Raw genomic sequence first — 12,716 nt, forward strand, 5'->3', positions numbered from 1 at the left:
GGCTCATTTTATGGACTGTCATCGATTGCTTTCAAAATTACTTCTGTTTTTATACTTGCCATGAATCATTATTAGCTCTCTATCTCCCTTTCTGTCTCTAAATCTTTTTCTCCCTTATGCTCACACCTACAGATTCACTCATAGTACACATTTTCAAAGCCTAAATGATCATTCCTTGCAGCTCTGGTAACCAATACCCCTTCTTTTGTTCTGAGTCATCAGATCAGTTAGAGGTGCTAGAACCCTTCCTGCCCATCTGTCTAATTACTGACCAAACACTGCATCAAAAATTACAATAAGTAATTACAGAAAAGAAGCAAAATGTATCAATTCTCTTGGGAGAATGTGAACAAATAGAGATCATGAACTTGTATTGTGTCTTATACTTGTATTTAAATGAGCAGCTTTTTAAAAGCCAGCCAGCAGTTTTTACATGAGATCTGGAGTGCATTTCGCAGCAGCATTTCTTAGCACACAGGGAAAATGGAATGATATATTGCTGCAGTAAAACTGAAAATGCTAATGCACACATGAGTAATGCTTTTCTCCTCTGAACTGTGTACACTATATCAGGCTACATGGAATCATTTACTAATGCATGTACTGATTTAACTCCAAATATCTTTTAAAATTAGTAATATGTTCAAAATTCCTAGAGAAGATTATGGTCACAAAGGCAAATGATATTGTCTCTCTTGAATAAATATTTGTCTAATTGGTGAAATCTCTTAGAATTTAAACTAAAATTAGAAATTAGAGTTCTGGTATTTGCTGTCTTGACAAATACTTGAAACAACATACAAATTGCCCGATTCGCCATTCTACCCCAATAAGCTTAGCATGTATACAAACACATATTCCAAGTTTTTCTCTATTTGAGTAATGGATGAGATTCAAGCTTTCAGTTTATTTGGAGGCTTTGAGTACCCAGCCTAGAAGAAACTGGTATGGTTTTAGAAGGAACAGTTGTTTTGGGGGTAGATGTAATGTTTAATTAGTTTCTAGATTTTATTTATTGTTTCCATGACTATAATCCCTTGCTGATTTGAAGAATGGACTCTGAAGTAAGAAATGCCCAAAGGAAATACTGTATTGAAAATAGAGATACACAGTTACCTTGCAGCCTCTATTTTCTTTCCTTAGTTGCAGAGTAACAGAAATCACTTAACTGCACTCTGCCTACTACCTCACACCTTATAAAACTGGCCTAAGAAAAGCATGTTTCATATCTTAATTAGATACTTTTTAAAAAAGTCAGATCTACATTATGTGATCAATAAATACTTGTTGACAGGAGTGTCAATTTTCAAAGGAAATCACAAGCTCTAAACTGAATCCTCACACAGCTATTTTGCCCTTCCGGCTTTGTCTTCTCAAATTACAAATGGGGTCTACCCTCTGGAGCTGTAAGGAAAAATCAAATGGCTCCTACTTTTGAAGCAGTAATAACAAAAGGACCTAAGGATAAAATAGTCTACAAGACAGAATCCTTTCTTTTTGAATGTGCCCTAAAGCTCATTTTACTGTAACCAGATATGAAGGTACAGAGAGAGGTAGATAAAGCAGTTCGTTATTCATCACTTAAGGCAGTTATAAAAAGGACACATTTTCATTAACAGTGGGTTGAGTCATTAGAAAACCTGAGCTAGTCAATCCATATTCAGTGCTTGCTGTGTTCTGCTCTGCTCAGAGAATACTGTGGAGGTGGATAGATTGCTGTAAAATAAGATTCTAATTGAGAGTTTATTTTTCTGTGAACACAAACCAAGAACTCAAAACTTTAGAGATGGTTAATTTTGACTAACCTTTTAGCAGTATATAGTTGTGAATTTAGATCACAAATTTAAAATGTCTTAAAAATTCACCTTATCTAACAATAATTTCAAAGCTATAAATTCTTCCCCTGCTCATGTTTCCCAAGAAGGTATTGAACCATAATATACGTTATTATTAGTGCTTTCCATTCATCCTATTCCATGTCCCATCTTTTTCATATCCTCCCCTCATTTCCACAACTTTACTATTTTAATGTCTTTTCATTCAAATCCCTTTTCAATCTACTCTGAAGTCAAATTCTGACAGCTTTGAGATGTATTATTTCATTTATCCCCTCATTTTGAATAATAGTACTTTTTCTCCTTTTTTCAGAAAATAATTATTTTTGAAAAAGTCATAGTTAGGGAGGAGTCATCAATATTTTATTCCCTTTCCTCTAGTTTTTGGTCAACACACACACACACACACACACACACAAGAACTCTAACTATCCTGGCAATAAATTTATAATTTCCTATAAATATCAGTGTTCTCTTTGTTCTTGGAAATGTCATTATTTATCTTTACATTTTCTGAAATAATTCCTTCTTTCTCTTACTATGTTTTACTAACTCTTGGAATCTTACTATCATTTTAGTCTATTTTATTATCTATCATTTCAAACTATAATAGTTTATTACTCAGGAGTTTCTTGCTGCTGACTTGTTCAATCTAGGCAAACTAGTTTGGTTTAGTTGAGAACTAATTTAAAACAAAGCAAAGAAAATCTTTTCTGGTACTTTTTAATATTTTTTCAGTATAAGTTTAGACTGAATCCCTAGTTAGAAAAAGGATGATAAAAATGTCTGGAGATATCATCTTAGCCATCTTTTACAAGGTGGGGGGGTAATATACTATTCACCTTACATCATCAATCAAAATCCCTCATGGAGAACAGCAGCTGGAAAATAAATCAGTGGTTTTGGTTTTGCTTTTTATCTCTCTATATTTTTCCTCCTGATTTTTCCTGCTTAGTGGGATTCTTAGTCATTAATAATACTAATAATAACAGTCCTCTCAAAATTCTATGCCAGGCAAAGTGGCACACACATATAATCCCAGCGACTTGGGAGGCTGAGGCAGGATGATCATGAGTTCAAAGCCAGCCTCAGCAACTTAGTGAGTTCCTGTCTCAAAATAAAATGTAAAATGGGCTAGGGAATGTGGCTTAGTGGCTATTTGCCCCTGGGTTCAATTCCTGATATCAACACAAACAAACAAAAACAATAACAAAGAAAAATATGAAATCATAAGTCATTGACTTAGGTCAGCTATCCTCAACAATTAGATAGTGATCCACCATTGGATCTCAAAGCTTTACCTAGGTGGCAGTTGAAAGGTTGGCATGTAGGCCAATTTCCAAAACCATTCATTCCTCTCTAAGGCTTATAGAGGGGCCCAATGAAGGGCAATTGCAGGCAACAATCTCATGCACAGGGGAGCTATTCTTTTAACTTAATGACTTATACTCCATTGTATATCTAAAATACACAGAAAACTTAAGTCAAATAAAAGTGTTCATCATCATGGAGTGGTGACATTTTATTCTTTTTAAGATGATTTGACAATATCAAAAGATCATAAAATAAAATGAATATGTTGAAAGCACATTGATTTGGTTGTCTTTATTACTATAAATAAAATAAGAAGAAATAAATCAAAAGGGAATATTGTTGTTTACATCAAAAACAAGTCTCACATTTTGAACAGTGAAATTATTGCTATTATCAAGTGATAATATGCCACAAAAAAGTTAAAAAATCACCAAGACAATAGCTGGGAAAAAATAAATCAACCAATTACCCAGTCACGTTTTCTGGGGTTTACATATAAAAAAGACAACAGGAATTATGCCGCAGGCCATTGTAGAAGAAAACTTGCTACATACAACTAAAATCAATGCCATTAAAAAGAATTTTGCAGAATAGGATTTAATCAAATACTAAATGAAGGGGTCCCTGTAGCTGATTAATCACAAGATGGAGTTATTGCTTAGAATGCTGAAAGAAGACAAAAAAAAAATAGAGGAAGAACAAGGAAAATCAAGTGGTGTCTGTGAAGGAAAGAAACTATAAATGTTTGACATAATAAAAAACACAATATTATTACCAGGAACTTATTTGGGGATACTAAACATCCACTGGATAGAATTATAGTGATGCTATACTCCCAAAACTACATATCATAGAATTTGTTCAGTATTAAAATATTTTACAGGGCTGGGGCTATGGCTCAGGGTAGAGCACTTGTCTCCCATGTGTGAGGCCCTGGGTTTGACCCTCAGCACCACATAAAGATGAGTAAAATAAAGGTATTGTGTTCATCTATCATTAAGAAAAAATTAAAAAATATTTTACATAAATCACAGTGAATCTATTTTAAACTCTAGTCATACTCTAAGTATTCGTTTAAAGGAAATGTCCAATAAAAAGAGAGAACAACCTAGCTTAAAGCCTACAAACAGAAAATTGTGCCCTATATTAATCAAGATTATGGATATCACAACATTCTTTATGAGAAATATTAATGTAAACCTTAACTATATTTTTTTAATTAAAATCAGGATTTTATGCAAGCTCTAGGCTCAAAGGACAGAAGCTGAGTTGGACAGAAGGGGAAGATAAGTTACCTGTTGTAAATATTGTTCACATAGAAAGTCCAATAAAAATTTACCATAGAACTAAACTGCTTATAAAATTACATTCTGTTGTCATGTATAACTAAAAAGAATCAATACATAAATTTAAAAATATAAAAATAAGAATAAATGAATGAACATAAAAGCTATCCTGATTATAAATGCTCCAAGTTGAGTGAGTATTTGGGAGGCCAGACACTCACTCAATTGTGAGATTTTGAAATTTGAGGCAAGCATTTGGAAAACAGCTAAATATTATAACTTTCACCAACAATTGAATTATAATGGGAAATTATTTCATAAACAATTATTTAAATGTTATCTACTGGACTATCTGGACAAGAGGTTACTGACCAAACCCATTAGCTATCTGGAAATACTGGGTTCTGAATTGCTCCAATTTTTTTCGCACAAGTTCTGGCAATGGATATCAGAGCAATGGACACCATAGCTCTGTGTTCAGAGCTATTGCAAAATATTTCTTGGTAATAAAAAAAAAAACAGCACTTGACAGAACATGGACATTTGCCATCTACCAAACAATTCTAGAAAATTCTCACTCAAAATGTGGTAAAAAATAACATTATGAATGGTTAAGTGTCAATTTTAAAGTAGCCAAAATAGGTACTTGTCTATCTGGTATGATTCAAGAGGCATTGGGGAAGGCACATGCACCAAACTGCTTCCTTCAATAATGGTTGAAATTTCATCCTTATGAATTCAGTAATTTAAGTTTTTCTTTCTTTTTTTTTTCTTTTTTTTATTGGTTGTTCAAAACATTACAACTCACTTGAATCTAATGTATGAAATATGATATGTCAAGAGTTTTGTAATTTAAGGTTTTCAAAGCTGGGAGCTTTCAACACTTCCCTTACCCCAAATTAAAAAAATAATTATTCCTAAGGAGGGCCAATGGCTGATTGTTTGACAATCATCAGTTATTAATACCAGACATTATCAGCTCTACTTGCAAATCTGACAATCTCTGTTGAAAAAAGCCCCCTTAGCAAGACTGTAGCAGGAAAAGTTTCTAAAATACAGGAGAAAAGAATAAAACTTTCCTTACTTCCTTTATCATAAATTGGTCCTGATTATAGTCATGGATGAAAGATGAAGCAAAAACTCTTGTTAAGGCAGAAGAATTATGTAATTAAGAACAAGGGTATAATTGTTAACATTTAGTAAATAAAAGGACATTTATGTTATAGAGAGAGGAGAGAGTGGAAATGATAACGAGTGAAAAGAGATTTGATGTAGTGAGAAAGTTATTGAAGGGGGCTCATTTATACAAATACCTACTTGTCAATATCAATGTAAGAACTACTGAGTGGGAAAGTGATAAGGATAAGTTTAGGCTTTGGGACTTAACACTAGAAATGGTTTGGATCTGTTATAGAGGTTTAAAAGGAATCTCAAATTCCTTTAGTGATATTTAACTGTTATAATACAGGAATGGAGAAAATAGATTAAATGGCCACATCACTAATGACAAAATGTATTATGTCTCACCTGAAAGCTGCAATTGAACCCATGGTTTCTTCACATGAAGAGAGAGAAGAGATAATTAATATTGAGAATTTAAATTGCCCTCAAATTGTCACACTTGAAATAAAGCTTTTAGAGTATGATTATAATCTATATAAGAGTGTTGAGAAAATCACTAGCTTTACACCATTAAAGTGAAGAGTAGAAGATAGTGTAATTATACTATAGAAATCTAATGAATAAATCATCCTTGAAAGTTGAGTTTTACTATTTTGCATTTTATTTTTTTAGCCAAGGTTTTAACTACAGCATATATCAAATTGTCTTAAGGCTAAAACAGGTAGCTTGCTAAGTAACACCGAAGGCTTTAGTGATGATTTAGGATAGTGGTGGTCATTAAAGATGGCCAATAAAAATAACAGTGAGACCAATATTTTTGAAATTCATGAAAAATAAAGTATCATATGCCCTTCAGATGTCATTCTGTTTTTAAAAGCTAAAATGATTGAGGCACATACTTAACTTAAAATGTATGTGACAACTTTATGTATATGTACAAAGTACCAATCAAAACTATATATAATAAACAAGTGAAACGAAGGTCAGTAGGACAGAGGAAGAAGAATGGAGGAGAGAGTAAGGGAGGGGCAGGGGATAATGGAGTTTGATATGGAGTAAATCAAAGTCTGTGCATGTATGACTCTGTCAAAATGATCCAAACCACTATGCATAACTATAATACTCATATAAACACACACACACACACACACACACACACACATGTTCCTTAGGTTCCTTTTGTCCAAAATATGGTAATGGTCACAAGATTCATCACCCAATTTAGAGAAATTGACACATGAGAAAGAGGGTTTATTTAAAATAAGAGGCAAAACTTCACTATATTTGGTTCACCAAAAATTAACTTTTAAATAAAGCTCTTAATTCTATGACTATGTCTGATCATAACCATAAGATGCAGTGAAAAGGAACTATAACAATAAACCCATAAAGTTTGGCCAAGAGACAAAGAATTTGGCCATTAATCAAAATCTAACAATAAAATATTCAGATACAGGGCTGGGGATGTGGCTCAAGCGGTAGCGCGCTCACCTGGCATGCATGTGGCCCGGGTTCGATCCTCAGCACCACATACAAACAAAGATGTTGTGTCCACCAAAAACTAAAAAATAAATATTAAAATTCTCTCTCTCTCTCTCTCTCTCCTCTCTCTCTTAAAAAAATATTCAGATACAGCTACAATACTTAGTTTTTAAAAAGTATTTTCACAAACCTTATCTCTGTTAGTCATTGCAGCCACCCATCCAATATTGGATTCCCATAGAATAAAGAGTATGCTCAAGGTCACAGCAACAGAGCCAGAACATGAAATCTCACCTTCATTCCAAGTCTTTCTCTGTTGTTATACAGCTGACTCTCAATATACATAGACATCTATATGTGTGTGAATGTGTATGTCTATAATTTAAATAAAGCAAAAAATTAAGTATGTAACTTTGGAAAAAAGGGAGAATTTTTAAGGTATCTGCTTGGTAATTATAGAGGGCTTACAAAACCTTGATGTAGATCATGTCGCAGTGACAAGTCTTATAGGGTGGCATTTATATACACTATTTCAGCTTATCAGGATATTTCTAGTTCAAAAGAAAATCACTGAAATAACACTAGGCAACTGATTTCATGTTATGAAGAATTTACATAAGATTAATTGGAAGGTTTTTTATTTGATCTGATAAACCTAACAATAGCATAAACAAATAATGAAACTTTCTCCATTCCGGTTCAATTAAGAGCAACATTGCACTCTTTTAGGAGATACCTTCTTCTTTAGTGCATATATTTCAGTCTTGTTAGAGTAAATTCTTCCTTTCTCATCATTAATACCTCAACGAGACCAGGATCTCTAATAGCAACTCTGCCCTTTATTAATTCATGATCTTGGGTGAGTTACTGTAAGCTTTACTTTTGTTGGCTGTGAAATGAGATTGTAGTGGGTCTCAAAGACAATATGAAAATATCTTGCCTTTAATTTTATAGAATTATTTTTCTACTCTGTGAATCAGAGAATAAACACTCCTTTGAGTATAAAAAGGATATAGGAAGGGAAGAATTAAGGAATCTCCTTTCCTTGCAAGCATAATGTCATTGAAAATCATTGATCTTAAAACAACACGAAGTGTTGATCTTCTTATACATGGGATTTTGTTGTTAACAGTGAAATGAGTGTGGCACAACTTTCCTATGTACAACCACAAGACTGGGATCCTAATTAGAATAAGATATACTCCGTGTTTGTGTAAATATGTCAAAATATACTCTCCTGTCTTCTATATCTAAAAGGAATAAATAACATTTTTAAAAGAACCGATTCAGAAACCACAAGGAAGACAACAGGAAGGAGCATACATCAGGACCCATATTTGTACTTGTATTTCATTAATTCTTTTACTGTAATATTTTCTCAAACCAGCCACTCAAGCTAGGTCCACTCACATAAGATATTGGAGTGCAGCTAGGCACAGCTGCACAAACCTGTTATTCCAGCTTCCTAGGTTGCTGAGGCAGGAGGATTTCAAGTTTGAAGAGCCTCAGCAATTTAGTGAGATGCATTTTCAAAATAAAATTAAAAAGGGCTAGCAATGTAGTTCAATGGTAGAGTGCTTGCTTTGCATGTGTGATAACCTGGATTTGATCCCTAGCACTACAAAAAAAATGTTTTGGAATCCAGTTTTGGAAAAATTAACTTCACATTTAGGGTTTCCAAAGTTCACTGTTTACTACTTCCTCACTGCCTCTCTATACACATACAGAAAATACCTACAAACCAATATATTCCTATTTCCAATGTTTGCAGACATTTAATAAAATCTCAGTAGTGAAAAGAAAATATTATGTCATTCTCTGCAATGCTATGAAGTTATTTATACTGTCCAAGGCCTGAAAATGCTTTACATGACTCTAGTAGAAATTTGTTCATTCATCTTTGTATAAAAGCGAATACTGTGGTGGAATACATTTGGCATAGTTAAAGCTCAGATAATCTGTTATAATAATAAGTTTCAATAGAAACTCTGGACTGGAGATAGCTGTAGAGACCCTAACACTTCCAGAAAATAATACCTAGCTCAATAGGACTACTGAAAGCAGGAGATCAAAGGCAAACCTAGTTCTCACAAGATAAAAGCTGGTCAAGAAAATGTTTCTGGAATCTTGTCAGTTTGAAATGACCCAAAAAATATTCCTGTGGACAGACAAGTATTGTTTATAAATTTGCTACAGTAACTGCTGTGCTATGATTCACAATAAGTAACCAACATAATGTAGCCCACACAGTGTGGTACACTTTTCCTAATGTTTTTATTCTGTACATATGATCATTAAGGAAAAATGTGTCTAGATAGAATGAATCATCTCAGTGTGTGGGTGGGCACACCCATGCATTATACCTGGGCTCACTAATGATTTTTTTAAAAAAATATCTGATTGATGTGGCAGCTTAGAAACCAATTGTATCCTTGTAGCTTCAAGTTGCAAAAATCAATTTTGCACTGATTTAACAGATTGCTTTGGCGTGGGAGAAACAGAGCAATCAATGGTGATGTCAGCAGACTCTTTGTCATGCAGACCTAAAGTAGTTGGCTATAATCAGTCTGAAACAAGGAACAACTATTGCTGACAATATAACCATTGGACCCTCGGTTTCTCTGATGCTGAAACAATCTGATAAACAAAAAGAAGAAGATGGAAGCTTGCAAAACACTAGAAATGAAGTATACCTATATTAATTATGCTAGTTAATTGGTGCTTAAAATGAAAACGAGAGATTTATACAGAGAACATGGCATATATCCTAAATAACATATAGAAGTAAAATAAAATTGTTTTGAGAAATTCAAAGGAAAATGCTAGAGCTGATGGCTGGAGAGGTGGAGGGATAATGTTCAGAGAAGAAAATTTCAGTAATTAGTATTTGGAAGAATTGTGAATTTAAGGGAGGCTCAAATGTGTAATTACAGCTGGGAAGGAAAATGGGGCAGAAGGAGAAAATTGTGTTTTATATTAAGTACTTGGCAGAATTCACCAAGTACTTTTGTAACATAAATGAGAAAGAATATAGGAATTGCTAACTATTCATTCAATAAGTCCTTCACATATTCACCATTTCAGAGGGCTTTTGAACAACCTAAAATGAAGGTCCATAATTATACAGAAATGAAACCATTAGATCTTATTTCCATTCCTTTCTCTTTCCCAGAGGCAGTTTCGTCACATTACTCTAAATTTATTAAGGGTTTTTCTCCTGAAAATCCTGTCATTTCAGATGTAGAATAATATTTCTTCCATTCCTTTGAGGTGGCTATAGGAAAGTAGGGTGGGAGAGAAAATTTGGCAATTTAAATATAGGAAGCCTATAGGATTTACAAAATCATCTAGGTAATCATGGAAAGTTAGTATTTAACCAAAGCTCAGAATTCAACTCTGATTCCCAAGACAAAGAATGAGAGCAAATGATCCCTGTGAGCATGTCTTTAAAAAAAAGTGGCACAATACATTTATACTTTCTTTATGAAATGTTTTTCTCATTTAAAGAGAAATTCTTTAAAATACCTAACAATTAAATATCAGCAAATGAACCTAGGGAACACTGCTTTATTTTCAATCATCAGATAAACTTCACTTGATTATAGTATAAACTGGGAAGAGTTATAGGAGGTCCATACCCTAAGGCCTGAACCCTAATTCCCAGTTTTTGAAAGAAAGTCAAATCCCAGTCTAGTTTTATCTATTTGGACCTATTTGAGTGTCCATCATATGCAAAACACCATGAATAAAGAGATAAAAGGTGCAACCCATGACTGTTTTCCTTTAAGTAGACACTCCTCTAATAGTAGGGATTAGACGTGCAGGCAGAAAAAAAAAATGATGAAATTGATGGGTGAAATTGGTTCAAGAGAGAGGAGCAAATAAGAGACTGTAAGTACATTTCAGCAATCCGTGCTTTTAAAAAACTAATTATAATACAAACTAGTATTATGGGAGTAGAATTAAAAAGGAAGAGGCAAATATGAAAGATGTTTCAGAAATAGATGTGTCAAGGTAAGCACTATGGTGCATACCTGGAACCCTAGCAACTTGGGAGGATGAGTCAGGAAGATTGTGAATTCAAGGCCTGCCTTGGCAGCCTAATTAAACATAGTTTAAAATTAGTAATAATAATAATAATAATAATAATAATAGACTGTGGAAATAACTCAGTGGTAAGGTGTCCCTGGGTTTAGTTCTTAGTATGGATAGAAAGAAATAAAGGAAGGAAGGAAGGAAGGAAGGAAGGAAGGAAGGAAGGAAGGAAGGAAGGATGTGACAACTAATTTTATGTGATGGATAAGAGAAGAGAGGAGAAATGATTCCCAAGTTCCTAGTGTAGATTACTAGGAGAATGACAGTGATAGAATACATAGGTCAAGTAGAGAAGCAGATTGAGTGGGGAAACGGAAGCTTTTGATTTCAGGCATGACGAATTTCTAAAAGTTATCTGATTTAATTTATATCATTCTCCAAACCAGCAATCTCCAAACTTTGTGTACCCCATTAAAAATTTTGGGGTATGGATTCCCCAAATTAGATCAATTATATTAATGTATCAATTTAATTATATATCTCTGCACATATGAATACATACACATACACATATGTGTGTGTGTATATATATATATACACACACACACATACCTACACAAAAATGTAGAAAATGAGTTAAAAATAACTGTAAATATTAGTTATATTTTTTTATTATCATACCATGATACATTGCTTTACACAGTTCATACAGAAGACTGCTTATCTAAACATTTAGCTTTATTTTGTTTTTCTAATTTTCAAAATAGGAAAAAAGAATATTGATTTGTCTAACTGAAGTTAGCATATTTTAAGATGTAGCCTTCTCAGATATCAATTTTACATACAACAATAAATGTTGGTGAGGATGTGGGGGGAGAGGTACACTCATACATTGCTCGGGGACTGCAGATTGGTGCAATCACTTTGGAAAGCAGTATGGAGATTCTTCAGAAAACTTGGAATAGAACCAATATTTGACCCAGTTACCCCACTCCTCAGTATATATGCAAAGGTCTTAAAATCAGGATACTACAGTGACACAGCCACATCAATGTTCATAGCAGCTCAATTCATAATAGCCCAATAGCCAAGCTATGGAACCAACCTAGGTGCCTCTCAACTGATGAATTAATAAAGAAAATGTAATATATATCAGAATGGAATATTATTCGGCCTTAAAATGACTTTAGCCATTTGCTGGTAAATGGATGGATCTGGAGGCTATCATGCTAAGTTAAAGAAATACCCCGACCCCCCACAAAAAAACAAAGGCAGAATGTTCTCTCTGATATGTGGATAATAACACACATTATGGGGGGGTGATAAAAGTTCAGTGGATTAGACAAAGGGGGAATGAAGGGAAGGGAGGGGTGATAAGAGAAGGAAAGACAGTAGAATGAAACACACATAACTTTCCTATGATCATATATGAATACACCACAATGAATCTCCATATTATGTACAACCACAAGACTAGGACCCTAATTAGAATAAGTTTTACTCCATTTATGCATAATATCTCAGAATACACTCTATCATGCATATCTAAAAAGAATACATAAAATTAATTAAAACATTGCCTTCTATGTACCTTCTGCTTCTTTTTTATAGCACAAATTACATATTTAAATGGACAAAACAT

The sequence above is a fragment of the Marmota monax genome, unplaced genomic scaffold, assembly GCF_021218885.2.
Source record: "Marmota monax isolate L192 unplaced genomic scaffold, Marmota_monax_Labrador192_F-V1.1 WCK01_AAM20220418_F8-fsc00176, whole genome shotgun sequence".
NCBI classification, from domain to species: domain Eukaryota; kingdom Metazoa; phylum Chordata; class Mammalia; order Rodentia; family Sciuridae; genus Marmota; species Marmota monax.